Genomic DNA, 15,271 nt, shown 5'->3' with positions numbered 1-15,271 from the left:
ATTTGACAGTACCTGCATCACTCTTTGTATTCGCGACTTACGCTCACCGTAATTGTTTCGGACAGCTGTTCAAGAACGCCACTGACGTGCGGATGGTACAGCTGTAGAGGACGTGGGTGCGGTGCCGTTGCAAACGCAGTCGTCCCCACTACCGACTAGAGTACCTTCAGTCGGCCGTGGGTCCCCCACTAACATGAGCTCTCCAGATCACGACTTCAGCGTCCCAACCGCGCGCTCTGCACTTCATCCACTGGAAACTCTTACGACCATCCCTTTATTTTTCTACCGTCTTCCTACACCCAGAAATAAATTACCATCAAACCGTACATGTCCGTCAATACCAAGAAGTGCATACATAGCGGCCAATTAGCTCGGATTCCCCGTAGCACACTGGATGCTACCAAGGCAATGCGTCACGATACTAATCTAATCATGCCGCAAATCGCCTTCTCATTACTAAAAAACAGTCGCTTCATCTCCATGACAAGACTGACTAATTTACCAACGGTACATGTCCGTCAATACCAAGAAGTGCATACATAGCGGCCAATTGGCTCGGATTCCCCGTAGCACACTGGATGCTACCAAGGCAATGCGTCGCGATACTAATCTAATCATGCCGCAAATCGCCTTCTCATTACTAAAAAACAGTCGCTTCATCTCCATGACAAGACTGACTAATTTACCAACGGTACATTTTCGCACCCAAACACTAGCCTCACATCAGAGGTCCTCTAAACTTAGAGAGCTGTACACAAGGCTAGGCTCATTATTTCGGCACTCCGAGCGATGGTTATCTACAAAAGACTTTTTCGAAACGTACGAAAGCGGCGATCTATCGATGCTTGCGTAGTGACTCGGCCACAGTTCTGCCACGAGGCAGGCCTCGGTCGTAAATTACATAACCTGCGCTGGGCTGGCGACCACAATTCCGTTAAGACAGGCAACTCCGCAAACGGTAGAAAGCCACTGTTTTTCCGTAACAATGTCTCCGTCCTGTACCAAATCCAAGGTGCTGTGCCTTTCCACACTCACAAATTTCACCAAGAAAACAGGCCGTTCCAGCATCATGTTGAAATGAAAAAAAGATATGATACTAGAAAGAGTGCAATTTGTGCAGCCCCCGGGATTCGATGTATGTTAATAAATATTGCCCATGTCAACTCACCGTTATCTTTCTCTCCTCCTTTAATCGACATCACATAAAATGGAAAAGGCATGTGAAATAACTTGCCGTATTTCAGTTGAGGTTAAACATAGTAATAATATTGTGATAGCGTAGTCACTGATTAGACAGTGAAAAATTTGTCCTTCGACTTCTGCATCAAAATGATTTCATTAACCATGAGGAGCTAAACACAGACCATATATCAGTATTGGCACATAACACACCTGACTTCCGGAGAACACTGTAAGAATGCATATATCGATCTATTCCATTCTTACTATCACAAGTGATCTTTTCCAAATTCTTAATAGGAAGGCTACATCACAATTGGTACAATTTCGTCTCCGGGTTAGTGACTGCATCATGAATTTGTGGTATGCACTAGTCCAAGACTTTTAGGGTGGAGAAGTGGCCAAACGATTAGACAAAGCAATGTATGAGTGGATATGAGACAACGTGCGAACAATGTGGGTGGGTCTTGGCGGAGATGGTTGAGCGGTTCTTCCTCCGCCCTGTTATGAAGTTCCTTCCACAATGATGCAGGTCGATGTGTCCGGATTACTTCAACGAACATTTCTTGTCTTATGCGGGAATGTCTGTTCGGACTTTGGCTACAGCCTCAATAACTTACAGTTTTGTAGATTATCACTTGTCATATTTAAAAGCGAACGGCGATAATGGTGGAACTGCCGAGTGCAAACACGTGATTGAGAGTACTACTGAGCCCTATGGAGACTATTATCAACATCTACTCTATAGTTCTCTACTGACTTTTTTTTTGCAAACTCCAATAGGAAATATAGCTAGTTCTGCAGTCTTATTAATAATAGGGTATTTTGCCATTTCAGCACTTCAGAAACACATAATGTAACTGTTCGCAATGTAACTGTTAGCAAAATTTGCTTGTGGAGAGACGTGTAAAAGAGATATTTTAAAATATCTCGAAACATTCACTGTATAACTTCACTTTTCTAATACAATAAACAAAACAGTTTTAAAAAAATACTACGAGCGTTAGATACCTGTTACTGTTAAAATTCCTAGGGCGTACTTTCTCTGTACAGCCAACCAATACTTTGCAACCTCCAACACAAATGTTGCAAAAATAACAGGAAGGTAAAATTAGAGAGATTGGTGCTCGGTCGGAGGCTTACTTACATTTTTTCCTATGCACCAATTGCGACAGGAGCAACATAGGATAGCAGTAGGGAATGACTTATCTCACACCACGTAAATGTATATGGGCTTATCTATAGTTCCTGTAGCCACCTACACTAAAATATGAAACATAACGCCACATGCAGTTGCAGAAGAGACACGAAGAGAACACTTAATAGTAGATCGCAGGGAATAAACTGGAACGGTTTGAGCGCTCTTCTGAGGAAACCGCACAGCGGCGCAGCTTGGAAGGAGCTGGGTGCCAGATAATGTGGACTAGTTCCGCGCCTCCGTTCGGCCGGCCTGGATTACGGGCAAGAACCTCGGGTTTCGCAGCTCCACGGGGCGTCCTTGCGGCTGAGAGATGAAGCAAGAACCGCAACAGTTCGACGCCATTCCTGTAGTCCGTTACCTCAACAGGTTCCTCGGAATTCGTTTCAATTTTTCTCTGTAACAGATTAAAATAATCGTCGCCAATAAAACGAGGAGCGCCAACGTGCGTTCTTGTAGGAGCAAGTTTCAGGAAACGCTTACAGCATTTAACATGACTTGCTTCCCGAGCGTTCCATTCGTTTAACCCATTTTCGAAACACGCAAGTGAATTGCTGGCATAGTTTCAGCATGCTGCATTCGGTAAATAAAGCTACATGAATGCGAATTTGCTAGTTTCTTTTCGAGTTTATTGTCCTGCGAACACTGGTCTGAATCGATTCCATCTTCCGGGGTACGTTTACTGGAATTACAAGATAACCCGACATCTGTGGTTTCTTTAGAAAGTGCCTGAGACATGAAATGATAATAGTTTCTGGACCATCCAGCCCTGTTTTTCAGAATCAACCTTGTTATGTAGGTCTTCTCTAGTGTTATAATAAATTTCACTAGAGATACAGCAATGGGTGACACTGTGGGAGGTGCCAGGGTGGATAAGAGTTTGTACCTCTTTAATTCTGACGAATTTTGCATGAGAACGGGACATGGACTCGACCCCTTCCTTACCTACCTCCTAATTAATTATGCACACAACGGTAACGAAAGGAGATGATGGTGGACCCTGTAGTTGGTAAAATAAGGGGTGCACACTAATAATAATTTAATAAAAATCGTAATCTACTCAGAGGAAAAAAAACTTTACCATAATAAACAACAGGAAATGGGATTCTGCATATATCTACAAAATGATATGCGGATTAAATATTACAATGAGATTTATTGCAGTGATTACGTAGGCTTTCCCAGCATAATAAGTCTTGAAAGTCTCTTTGGGTTTGCTGCCCGATCGTAAAATCAACTTTAATCGATATTGCGGCGATCCAACTGGTCGCCATCTTCAGGAAAATGCTGCTTCTGCTGAAGAGTCCCGATGAGAACAGCCCAGATTGCTCAATTCCCTACTATCCTAGAAGACCATGAATCAGCATTGAGTGCGGATTCCAAAATTCCTCCATACTGTCTCAGAACATCATTCGCGCCAATAGCGACCGTTCCTCCAATTTCGAGCAGGGATTTATGACGTCAAGTAGCCATAGGTTAAGTTGACCAATCATGCCTCTGCTATTGAGCTGAGGGCACTCAACTTGCCGTTTGACCAACTATGAAAACAACATGCCTAGGCCACCGGCCATCCGCGACCCCCGACAGTCGGGCCCAACAGGGCACGGTTCACAGGTATTCTAAGAATCATGAGGACAATGTAGACAGTCAGTGCCAGCAGTCTTCGTTTCGGACGCGCGGGGACTGTAAACACATAAATTACGGCAACACTCAGACGTCTCGCAGGTCATTTCGCCCTGCATACAATGGGCGAAACTCAACCGACGTCAGTGGTTCCGCCAGGCGTTTAAGCCCATTGATGTATACGACCCTCTCAGTATCCGCAGAAGTGCAGTTCCCAACCGGAAACGCAGTGTGTCGCGTCCTCCGTTGCTCGCCTCGCACAGGCCACTCAGGGAAGTAAAACAACATGTTTGGGAATCAAGTGAAAAGTATTTTGAGCTCTCAGTGCAAATACTCCCATTACAGTAATCTTATTTGGCCTGTTACCACCGCGCAATGACATAAAACATTAATAAAATTCATGAAAATAAAAGGCGACATGCAAAAGAGGGCATGGAACCTCTCAATTGTCAATAATGTTTCTGAAAAAATTATTAAGTGTGTCTCTGGAAATGGACACTTCTAAAATTTTGAGAAAACCTAACATATTCAATTCTATACAACATATTCATACCAACAGTTGATGTATCATCCTGCAAAAATAAACGAAAAATATATCTATTCAAAAAAGCTGATAGAAATTCACTTGACGCCTTCCTGAGAGACAATCTCCACTCCTTTCAAGTTAACAGTGTAAGAGTAGACCAGATCTGCCTTGAATTCAAAGAAATAGTATCGATAACAATTGAGACATTTATATTAAATTAATTAACAAAAGACGGAGCTGATCCCCCATGGTACACAAAACGGGTCAGAACAGTGTTGCAGAAACAACGAAAAAAGCATGCCAAATTTAAACGAACGCAAATTCTCCAAGAAAGGCGATCTTTTATAAAAGCTCGATATTTAGCGCGGACTTCAGTGCGAGGTGCTTATAATAGTTACCACAACGAAACTTTGTCTCGAAACATGGCAGAAAATCCAAAGAGATTCTGGTCGTATGTAAAGTATGCTAGCGCCAAGACACAATCAGTGCCTTCTCTGAACGATACCAAAGCAAGTACTACCGACGATAGCGCTGCCAAAGCAGAAGTACTTTACACAGCCCTCCGAAATTCCTTCACCAAACAAGACGAACGAAATATTCTAGAATTCCAATCAAAGACAGTTGTCAAGTTGAGTAACTTACAAGTAAATCTCCTCGGAGTAATGAAGCAACTTAAATCAGTTGGTAAAAGCAATTCTTCCGATCCAGCCTGTATACCAATTAGGTTCTTTTCAGAGTATACTGATGCAATAGTTTCATTTTTAACAATCGCGTACAGCCGCACGCTCGACTAAAGATCCATACCCAAAGACTGGAAAGTTATACTAGTCACTCCAACATTCAAGAAAGAGAGTAGGAGAAGTCCACTAAATTACAGGCCCATATCATTAACGTCGATATGCAGCAGCATTTTGGAGCATATATTGTGTTCGAACATTATGAATTACCTCGAAGAGAAGTCTATTCACACATAGTGAACACGGATTTAGGAAACATCGTTCTTGAGAAACATAACTAGCTCTTTACACACACGAAGTGTTGAGTGCTATTGATAAGAGATTTGAAATTGTTCCCGTATTTCTAGATTTCCAGAAGGCTTTTGACATGAAATTGCGTGCTTATGAAATATCGTCTCAGTTATGAGACAGGATTCGTGATTTCTTATCAGAGAGGTCACAGTTCGTAGTAATTGACGGAAAGTCAAGGAGTACAACAGAAGTGATTTATGGTGTTCCCGATGGTAGTGTTATAAACCCTGTGCTGTTCCTTATCTAAATAAATGATTTAGGACATAATTTTAGTAGCCGTCTTAGGTTATTTGACATGATGTTGTAGTTCATCATCTGGTAAAGTCGTCAGAAGATCAAAACAAACTGCAAAACGGTTTACATGATAAATCAATTAAATCTACAGGCCGTAAATTCAACTAAATACCTAGGAATTACAATAACGAGCAACTTAAATTGGTAAGAACACATGGAAAATGATGTGGGGAAGGCTAGCCAAAGACTGTGTTTTATTGGCAGAACACTTAGAAAATGCGACAGATCTACTAAAGAGACTGCCTTGCACCATGCTTGCCCGTCCTTTTCGGAGTACTGCTGCGCGGTGTTACATACATATTATATACTACATGTAAAAACGCGCGTATTCTAATGCAATGTTGTGTCAAAATTTCAAAGCAATCATTGAAGAATCTTCTGAGATATACGAATTTGAGCAAAAGAACATTTACATTTTTCCAGAATGAGATTTTCACTCTGCAGCGGAGTGTGCGCTGATATGAAACTTCCTGGCAGATTAAAACTGTGTGCCCGGCCGAGACTCGAACTCGGGACCTTTGCCTTTCGCGGGCAAGTGCTCTACCAACTGAGCTACCGAAGCACGACTCACGACCGGTACTCACAGCTTTACTTCTGCCAGTACCTCGTCTCCTACCTTCCAAACTTTACAGAAGCTCTCCTGCGAACCTTGCAGAACTAGCACTCCTGAAAGAAAGGATATTGCGGAGACATGGCTTAGCCACAGCCTGGGGGGGTGTTTCCAGAATGAGATTTTCACTCTGCAGCGGAGTGTGCGCTGATATGAAACTTCCTGGCAGATTAAAACTGTGTGCCCGGCCGAGACTCGAACTCGGGACCTTTGCCCTTCGCGGGCAAGTGCTCTACCAACTGAGCTACCGAAGCACGACTCACGACCGGTACTCACAGCTTTACTTCTGCCAGTACCTCGTCTCCTACCTTCCAAACTTTACAGAAGCTCTCCTGCGAACCATGCAAGACTAGCGCTCCTGAAAGAAAGGATACTGCGGAGACATGGCTTAGCCACAGCCTAGGGGATGGTTCCAGAAGCTCTGTTAAGTTTGGAAGGTAGGAGACGAGGTACTGGCGGAAGTAAAGCTGTGTGGACGGGGCGTGATTTGGGTAGCTCAGTCGGTAGAGCACTTGCCCGCGAAAAGCAAAGGTCCCGAGTTCGAGTCTCGGTCCGGCACACAGTTTTAATCTGCCAGGAAGTTTCATATCAGCGCACACTCCGCTGCAGAGTGAAAATCTCATTCTGGAAACATCCCCCAGGCTGTGGCTAAGCCATGTCTCCGCAATATCCTTTCTTTCAGGAGTGCTAGTTCTGCAAGGTTCGCAGGAGAGCTTCTGTAAAGTTTGGAAGGTAGGAGACGAGGTACTGGCAGAAGTAAAGCTGTGAGTACCGGTCGTGAGTCGTGCTTCGGTAGCTCAGTTGGTAGAGCACTTGCCCGCGAAAGGCAAAGGTCCCGAGTTCGAGTCTCGGCCGGGCACACAGTTTTAATCTGCCAGGAAGTTTCATATCAGCGCACACTCCGGTGCAGAGTGAAAATCTCATTCTGGAAACATCCACCAGGCTGTGGCTAAGCCATGTCTCCGCAATATCCTTTCTTTCAGGAGTGCTAGTTCTGCAAGGTTCGCAGGAGAGCTTCTGTAAAGTTTGGAAGGTAGGAGACGAGGTACTGGCAGAAGTAAAGCTGTGAGTACCGGTCGTGAGTCGTGCTTCGGTAGCTCAGTTGGTAGAGCACTTGCCCGCGAAAGGCAAAGGTCCCGAGTTCGAGTCTCGGCCGGGCACACAGTTTTAATCTGCCAGGAAGTTTCATATCAGCGCACACTCCGCTGCAGAGTGAAAATCTCATTCTGGAAACACCCCCCAGGCTGTGGCTAAGCCATGTCTCCGCAATATCCTTTCTTTCAGGAGTGCTAGTTCTGCAAGGTTCGCAGGAGAGCTTCTGTAAAGTTTGGAAGGTAGGAGACGAGGTACTGGCAGAAGTAAAGCTGTGAGTACCGGTCGTGAGTCGTGCTTCGGTAGCTCAGTTGGTAGAGCACTTGCCCGCGAAAGGCAAAGGTCCCGAGTTCGAGTCTCGGCCGGGCACACAGTTTTAATCTGCCAGGAAGTTTCATATCAGCGCACACTCCGCTGCAGAGTGAAAATCTCATTCTGGAAACATCCCCCAGGCTGTGGCTAAGCCATGTCTCCGCAATATCCTTTCTTTCAGGAGTGCTAGTTCTGCAAGGTTCGCAGGAGAGCTTCTGTAAAGTTTGGAAGGTAGGAGACGAGGTACTGGCAGAAGTAAAGCTGTGAGTACCGGTCGTAAGTCGTGCTTCGGTAGCTCAGTTAGTATAGCACTTGCCCGCGAAAGGCGAAGGTCCCGAGTTCGAGTCTCGGCTGGACACACAGTTTTAATCTGCCAGGAAGTTTCATTTACATTTTTATTTGTATAGACTTGCGTACGGATATCATGTTACGCCATGTCGTAAAGTAAATCACAACAGCACGTCGTGATACATTATAAAATTTTGAATACATTAGAGTTAAAATTTTCAAATATTTCTACCGTATTTCTTATTTACAAAAATTCTTACCTTTTATTGGTGATGTAGTAAACTTTTTTTCTTTTTGTACGCCCTGAGAATGAAATCAAACTTTCAAAACCGGCCTTCAAATAAAATTTGGGAAAAAATTGTAACTGTTCAGTGGCTCCCTTGTGTCTCTCTATTATATATATATACATCTGAAGAATAAAAAACTATGTACACAAAATTTCAGAATGTTTACAAGAGATAAAAACAAACACTTTCTTAAGTGACAAAAATTTCATAGGTGCACCGTTTCCCCATTGGCGGTCTATGAAAGTTTTGAGGCTAGTGACGTTTAGAGACGGTGTTCAGACTGCCGTGTGATGAAAATCGTTCTAAAGATGTTGTTGAAACTGGCCTCTCTTTACATGAGTGTCCAACTGCCTTCTGACTGCCAATGGTTAACACGCTCGAAACAACCAGGGGTTGCACAAAAAATGGCTGCCCCGTCAGCCATATGGGCAACCGGCTCTTCTACAGTGGCTGTTGGAGCCTCATACACCAAGACTACACATCCCCTACAAAATGAAATCCAAAAGAAGCCCATAGAAGTGTTTCAAGAAGACTACCATCAAGTCTTTTAAACGTGATTTGATTCCGTAACCTTCTCCCTGTAAATAGTTCTGTATACAGGCGCCATACTGATCGTCTGTCACATCGTGAATCCGCATACATGAGATGCATCTCAGTTAAACCTATTACAGCAGGATGAATCATGGCGTGCGAAACTTCATACGTGCACAATGTGCTATCCGCATGCGGTCCGAAGCTCGATCTGTCTCGGTCTTTCTTGGGATAGTGCGGCATTTCATTTAGCAGTGCGATACACTTTCTTACAGCATTTGGTGTGTCATATTTAGGTCGGCACGACTTTCTTCGTTTCGGCAGAATCCTGATCTAAGCACTGTTTATCCTTTGAATTTGATCATGATATGAAGTAAGTTCACAGGTCCAAAGGCTCTTTGTGCAAAAGAGTCAGTCTAGCGATCTATAGCCGCAGACCTTTAAAGATGAACAGGAACCACAGAGGAGAACGACGAGAACTCTCAATATCGATTAGCGTAGTCGTATAATGAACGGGTAACGGAAATTAGCATTACAGCACCGTACAGAAGGAATTTGATGATATAATTGACGATGAAAGAGGTAAAATTTGTAACGATCGACATATGATCTGTAAGGGATTCATTGTTCTGTACATCAAGGAACGCTTTGTGTTAAACGTGCAGGCATGGAACACTTGATGGACTTGATGATGTGACATTTTCTGAAGTCGCACACATTATTACATCACCAGTTGCAAAAGTTTTTGACGGAATTGAACGAAGAGTATGGAGAAGTCACGTATTAATGCAAGTACGTTGATTAAGTCAAAAGACTTGCCGAGAACCAGGCCCGCTATTGTTGAATTTCTAAAGGCGTAAGGAAAGAAAGAACGAAAATTAGAAGTCCAGAATGGATTGCAGACCTTGCATTTTAAGTAGAGTTGACTGCAGACTTCCCTCAGTAAGACGTTGCAAGATGCGAAACAATTTATTTCCGATTTCGTGACGAAAGTGAGTGCATTGGAAAAGCAAATCGCGTTGTGGAAGGGACAAATTCTGACAAGGAACACCTTTCATCACTCTAAGCTCACTGGCTAAAGAAAGCGCGAATTTTGAAGAATCAATTGTGGTGTTGAGAGAATTCCAAGAACAGCCGTCTAAATGTGTGAGGTCACAGACAGTCGCAGATATGTTTTTGAACTGTTTTCGAGACTGTTTGCCAATTGAGTTAAAAGTGGCTTTATGTGTCTGCAGATGGAACTGGTTGCCCAGAAATGTAGTTCCTGTTTAAAAAATAAATTCTTGTACGTTAAAACAGTACAGCAGTTCTACAGTGTCTTCTTCGGGAAGAGTCTCCACATCTTGGTAGTGACACTGAAACGGGCTATTAATGTTTCGATCAATATACAGGCTGTCCGAAAATCCCCATTACAAACTTGTAGGACTTGTAGAGGGGAGTGAGTACGTAATATTTTGAATAGGAACATTTGTCCGGAAACGTACAGTTTCCGTGTTGCAGCCGTTTGAGAACATGTTTACTAGGTAGGTATGCAATAGGGTAATCATGGCGGGGGAGGGGGGTGGGTGCTCATGTCCGATCGGCTGATATCATTTGACGTCTATCCTACCTCTCTGACTTGGTTCGAGCCTCATTCACGTATCTATGAGTGTTAGAGCAACATGGCCGAGTACACGTTTGCAGAATACACCGACATGATCCTTCTCTTCCGTATGGCGAAGCTCACGGTAATGGAGGAGATGGAGCCCCTCGTCGCCTTTATCAAGATCGACACTATCGCATACCCTTTTCACCAAAATTACGCAACAGCTTCGAGAAATCATACTTTCACCGTCAGTAGAAATGTAAAGCAACTGATTTACTGGGGCTCGCCTAACAAATTAATTGTAAAAGTGGTCGCGTTACCAACATGTTTTCAAATAGTTGTAATACGGAAACAGGTTCCTATTCAAAACATTATGTACTCACTCCCCTGTACAAGACCTAGAAGTTTGCAGCACGAATTTCCGACCACGCTGTATACGTTGTTTCTTAACACTCTACACACGACCTGGTCGAGGGCACTGGGTGAGGTGAAACAAGTAATATAAGAAGAATCGCCACAGAGCTGCTTCAACGGACATAAACGGCAGATTAGGTGAATGCTTAACTGATGCAGCAAACGAGACGTAATTCACATTACTGCCTCTTAAAAGCCAAGTTGAGCTGGTTCATTTTTTCAGTACAATGATTTTTATTAAATTTGTAAGCTATTCCAACTTTCTTGGTGTCACTATATTAAAGGGGGTAGGACGTCAAATGGGCCGACTTGGAGCAAGAAAGGCACCACAGGACGTTTTAATTTCCACTGCCTACACTTTTAGAAATAAATTCTTAAAACTTTGTCAGCATGACCAGGAAGGATTCAGGATTCACACTCATAGCCGTGTAAATTCAAAAACATAACAAAATAATTTTTTTACATTGGAATTTCATCATTTTTCACTCATTAGTGTCTGCATTTGCTGTTGTAGGAACACCTTTCTTCATAAGTAAGAGAGATCCTTCGATGAATTTTGCACAGCATACAAACCATACTTACAGATGTATAAAACTCTAGAATTTTATTAAATCACGAAAAAATGAATGAGCTGTTACATTTTAAACCTCATGTTTACAAAAACTCGAATTTTATAGTTAATTACCTCAATTTGTACCACAGTTTTTAATAAATTTAGAAAATTCTAGAGTTGCATACACTTGTGAGTTTGGTTTGTATGCTGTGGAAAATTCATCTAAGAATCTCTCTTACTTATGAAGCAAAGTGTACCTATAGCAACAAATGCAGCCAATAGTAAGTGAAAAAATGATTAAGTTCCACACGTAAAAAAAATTATTTTGTTATGTTTTTGAACTTCCATTGCTATGAGTGTGAATCGTGAATTCTTCCTGTTGATGCTGACAAAGTTTAATGAATTTATTTGTAAAAGCCGGCCGCGGTGGCCGTGCGGTTCTAGGCGCTTCAGTCCGGAACCGCGAGACTGCTACGGTCGCAGGTTCGAATCCTGCCTCGGGCATGGATGTGTGTGATGTCCTTACGTTAGTTAGGTTTAAGTAGTTCTAAGTTCTAGGGGACTGATGACCTCAGCAGTTGAGTCCCATAGTGCTCAGAGCCATTTTTTAACTGATGACCTCAGATGTTAAGTCCCATAGTGCTCAGAGCCATTTGAACCATTTGTGAAAGTATAGACAGTGGAAATCAAAATGTCGTGTGGTGCCTCTCCTACTCCAAGTCGGCCCGTTTGACGTCCTACCCCCCTTAAACCTTTCTGCACATTTCTTGCTAAGAATCTTGCCTGTATCATCACAATTAAATCTCTATTCCTGAATAAATTACATCTCATGTAGGTGGAAGCTATAGCTTTTGCAAATGTTTTGAGAGAGCTATATGAGTACCGTGCTTCATAAAGGGCGTGAGCCATTCGCGTTGGTAGCCGCCCATTGATGGGCGAGGAGCGGCGCATCCCCGCGCGTACGGCACGGCCGCGGGCATCTTTACGACTGCGGCCGGCGCGCTACAAGTCAATAACTCACCGCGTGGCGCGCCGCGGAGGCCGGCCGCGGCCGCGGACCCGCAGGCGCCTGCGCCGCCGCCAGATGGCAGGTCGGTCGCGTGACTGCCGGCTAGGAGCTAGGCGCCGCTAGGCCATTGTGTGAGGCCGGGGAGCGCGGGCGACGGCGGAAAATTCGCCACCAACGGTGCGTGATTAGTTGCAGCAATACGGACGGCGGCATAATTTTATAGCCGCGTAGGTGACTTGGGGTTAAAAAGCTGCGCGCGGCACTGGCAGGAGTTACGTTCTAGCGGAGATAAACGGCGCGGCCCGGTAATAAGTCCTCTCTCACAGTCCGTCGTGGAGTTCGTTTCATTCAATAAAAGCGTTTTCTCCTGTTTGTTAGCGAGGAAAAGAAACAGTGTCTTGTCAGGAGGTGATCGAGTCTTATTTACTGTACCCAAAAGCAAACTTACTAATGATGGAAATAAATTCCAGGAATGAGCCAGTGATCATTAAGAACTACACCAATAATACCGTCCGGTTCGCATAGTGGTTTCCCATTTCTTACATTAGTTCACGTTAGATAAAAACAGGAAAGCGATAAACTAAAAAAAACATTAATCGATCTGGAGGACACTATTCGTAAAACGCGTAGATCACATGTTACCATTGCACTTTTTCCTAATCAAATGTCTTGTATTTGTGTATACTTAGTTGGAATGAAACTTTCCGTTAAGATTTACATCATTAGAGACGAAGTATACAGGTTCGAAGCACACAAGCTTTGGAGAAGGAATATTTCCAGATTGTACAGTAATTTATTACGTCAGGATTGCTCAGACACCACAATGTTCTCATTACCGGTTTCGACGATATATCGCCAAATCAAATGCAATTAATCCACTAACAGGTTCACCATGACACATAAACATTCAGGTTATGCAATCTGAACATCAATAAGTGGTACACATTGTCAATGAAATATACATCGCGCACTTTTTTTTCCACTTCGCGATGTTTAGAGTAGATAAAACACATCTTAAGACGGCGCTATGTTGCCGAGATTGGTAACATGAACACTGTAGTTACTAAAATTATCTGCGCGTAATGAATTCCTGTGAATACATTTATAACGTAGCATCATCAATTTGACCTTATGTCAACTCTTAAACATACCGTGGTCTTTCTGAAAAAAAGTTTTCCTATGTTGACTGACACGATGTAGGCAAATCACTACCATTTTCACTTTACATGTGGCAAGAGCCTTATCGAGAATACACCTGCACCATCAGCCGCATGCATTTTTATCTGTCGAGTGCATTCGTCGTCCATTCGTAATTCACCATGGCTGTGTCGTCCCAGATGGATCTTAATGGGGATTCCATCTACCGTTCTACAGAATGCTATTATAGGCAGTCTGTTCTCCGACATTTCTCTTATACCACCAGGCCAGTTCGGCCTTCTCTTCTTTAACACTTCGACGATGTTACATTATTTCTGCAACTCTCGTAGTTCATATTTTTCTTACACTTCTTTTCACGTTATTTTTACCGATTATAAGTCAAAAATGTTTTAATAACATTTTTCTATAAAATATTACCAGTTTCTCTTCTTTTTTTCTATACATACATTAGAGCGTCGCATTCGAATGATGTTACTGATAAGATAGTTGAGTGGTATAGGCAAACTATGAAGTTAGTGCTAAGCCGCCTTTTCCTCATATATTGATACAACTGTAAAGTGTTCTGTCTGCTGCTGCAGCTGAACGGACATTTATTTCAATATTCGTTCTGCTGCCTTTACTAAGAGGTCTCATAAGGAGACCATGGCAAACCAAAATCGGGATTACCTCAGGGGGAACAGCGTCGCTGCAGTCATGGACTGTGCGGCTGGTCCCGGAGGAGGTTCGAGTCCTCCCTCGTGCATGGGTGTGTGTGTTTGTCCTTAGCATAATTTAGGTTAAGTAGTGTGTAAGCTTAGGGACTGATGACCTTAGCAGTTAAGTCCTATAAGATTTCACACACAATTGAACATTTTGAACAGCGTCGCTCCTGGAAAAGTGTCATACCGCTCAACCTACATGAATGACCTACCGGACACAACGGGTAATATTCTCGAAATTTTAACTGACAATGGGCCGTGCAGAGAAGTATAATCATTGTACAACTGAATATAACTTCAGAAATACCCAGACATAATGTTATAGTTGATATAAGAGGCAAAAACTATCCGGTTTGTACAGTAATTTATTACGTCAGGATTGCTCAAACACCACAATGTTCGCATTACCGGTTTCGACAATTCAGGTTATGCAATCTGAACATCATGAAGTGGTACACATTGTCTATGAACTATACATCGTGTACCTTTATTTCCCCTTCGCGATGTTCAGAGAAGGTGAAACACATCTCAATATGGCGCTATGTTGCCGAGATTGGTAACATGAACACTGTAGTTACTAAAACTATCTTCATCCGTTTGACATTTATGATAGGACAGTTATCTAAAATGGTCCAGATGAATTAATTGTTAATGCTGTTGCCAAATACTCTCGGTTAATTCTGCGATGCAGTCTAGGGTTTTATTTGTAAGGAGTGTTTAAATGAAAAGATATGAAATGTGGTAACAACCAAACAGTTTAAAAGTTGCGTATGCACCTTTGGGATAATGTAGTGAGACAGCCTGAGCATCCGCCCTACAGCCAGGACTCGTCGTCCTGCGACTTCCACGTTTTTACTATACGATATTGCAGTGCCTGTGTTATTCC

At 43.1% G+C, this 15,271-nt stretch overlaps 4 non-coding genes across 4 annotated transcripts; 3 read left to right on the top strand and 1 right to left on the bottom strand.

Annotated features, from left to right (window-relative positions):
• Window positions 1-6,336: 6,336 nt before the first annotated feature.
• Trnas-cga lies at window positions 6,337-6,411 on the bottom strand. The gene has a single exon. It is a non-coding gene; the product is annotated as a tRNA-Ser (tRNA).
• Window positions 6,412-7,243: 832 nt separating this feature from the next.
• Window positions 7,244-7,318, top strand: Trnas-cga. Its single transcript has one exon. It is a non-coding gene; the product is annotated as a tRNA-Ser (tRNA).
• A 226-nt stretch (window positions 7,319-7,544) lies between these two features.
• Window positions 7,545-7,619, top strand: Trnas-cga. Its single transcript has one exon. It is a non-coding gene; the product is annotated as a tRNA-Ser (tRNA).
• Window positions 7,620-7,845: 226 nt separating this feature from the next.
• On the top strand, window positions 7,846-7,920 carry Trnas-cga. The gene has a single exon. It is a non-coding gene; the product is annotated as a tRNA-Ser (tRNA).
• The last annotated feature ends 7,351 nt before the right edge of the window (window positions 7,921-15,271 follow it).

Source organism: Schistocerca piceifrons, chromosome 5 (genome assembly GCF_021461385.2).
Source record: "Schistocerca piceifrons isolate TAMUIC-IGC-003096 chromosome 5, iqSchPice1.1, whole genome shotgun sequence".
NCBI classification, from domain to species: Eukaryota; Metazoa; Arthropoda; class Insecta; order Orthoptera; family Acrididae; genus Schistocerca; species Schistocerca piceifrons.
The sequence above is the reverse complement of the archived record's forward strand: the minus strand, read 5'-3'. Positions and strand labels throughout refer to the sequence as shown.